Here is a 1545-nt window from a genome sequence, read left to right as displayed (position 1 = left end):
AGGTAAACACGTGAAAAACCACTGTCGGTCACTTGAAAAAATGGCTATCAGGCTCCGTGGCCTAGGTTTCTCACTGAGCGGGAATTCAAATCCTCGTCCCTCCTAACAACTTTTTTTTGAAAATTGTTCGCTTTTAACGGCATTTTTCGGGAATTTCGGATTTTTTTCGAATTTTTTCGCTATAATATTGGGAAAATAGACAACTTTTTGAACATTTTAATGGAATAAAAATTTTTGGTCGGAGTCCCCCTTTAATGAAAATTAACAGTTAACAAAAGTACAGTGCGTCCAATAAGTTTAGGACCCCCTATATTTTGGCCCTTTGGCCAAAACTAGAATAGTTATTGAAAATCTGTAAATGCAGTTCGATTCCAAATGTAAAATAACCCCTGGAACCAAATTTTGGGTATCGTACCATTTTTAGTGCCCGAGTACCACCAAAAAACACTTTTTCAGCTGTCCAATAAGTTTAGGACCCCCCAGAAATTTTCGAAATTTTGGAAATTTTTGTCGAATTTTCGCTTCAAAACCGAAAATAACTTTTTGTTTCCAGCTTTTTTCGCAAGTTCTCATAAGTATTTGAAAAAATTTTCATCTTTTGTCGACTTTTCAAATCATCATTTTTCGGGTAATTTGGTAAAAATGACCCAAAATTTCAAAATTTCAATAAGGAAACGGGCATGGAACATACAGAACAAGATGTTGAGAAGTGAATTTAGGTACTGAGAGCTCATTCAGAACCTTGATGGAGTACATACGCTACGATGATCCTGCCATCCATAAGATTTTCCAAATTTGCGAAAATAGTGGAGTGGCAAATTAAGAGAAATGTGTCTTAGCGGTCTAGAAACAATTCAAATTGCTTTCAATCGATGTAAGAATGATCAGACAAGTCTTTCTCAACATTGTCCCAACTTACTATGTCCAGGATCCACATGTGGAAAATCATCAATTTATCAGTGGTCGTAAATCTTATGGATGGCAGGATCATCGTAGCGTATGTAAAAAGGGACGGTGTTGAAAATGGGCAGATAATCCAAAAAGATAGAGACAGACAAAGAAAAACAGAGCAAAATGATTGATTGTACTTGAAAGGAACGGGAAAAAGAAGAAGCTACAAAAAGTAAGAAAAAAAGAAGTATTACAAAAAAAGAGAGTTCGTAAAAGTTAATCTTCTTCTTCGAGATTCTTCTTTGCTTTTCGACTACGACGTTTTCGTGTTTTCGGCGCTGTGTTGCAGAGTTCCAGGGGTCTTTTGACTTTGTTCAGACGGAAGTACAAGTTACAGGCACTGAAATAATTTAACTTTTTGATTAAACTATTCTGGAACGAAAGTTTGGAGCAGTAGTCGTGACCGACTGAAAAAACTGAAAACGCACGATAACTGAAAAAAAACCGATCCTGAAAATAAAAATATTTTCAGGTTACGGTAGTTATCGTTGTGAACAGTTATCGTTGTGAACTTTTATACCAGAATAATAATAAAGAAATCATAGTTTTTTAGGTTGCTGTCAATTTCAAAATACAGTAACCTTCTGGAACGTT

This window comes from Caenorhabditis briggsae, assembly GCF_000004555.2.
Source record: "Caenorhabditis briggsae complete genome, chrV, whole genome shotgun sequence".
NCBI lineage: Eukaryota > Metazoa > Nematoda > Chromadorea > Rhabditida > Rhabditidae > Caenorhabditis > Caenorhabditis briggsae.
This window is presented reverse-complemented; position numbering follows the sequence as displayed.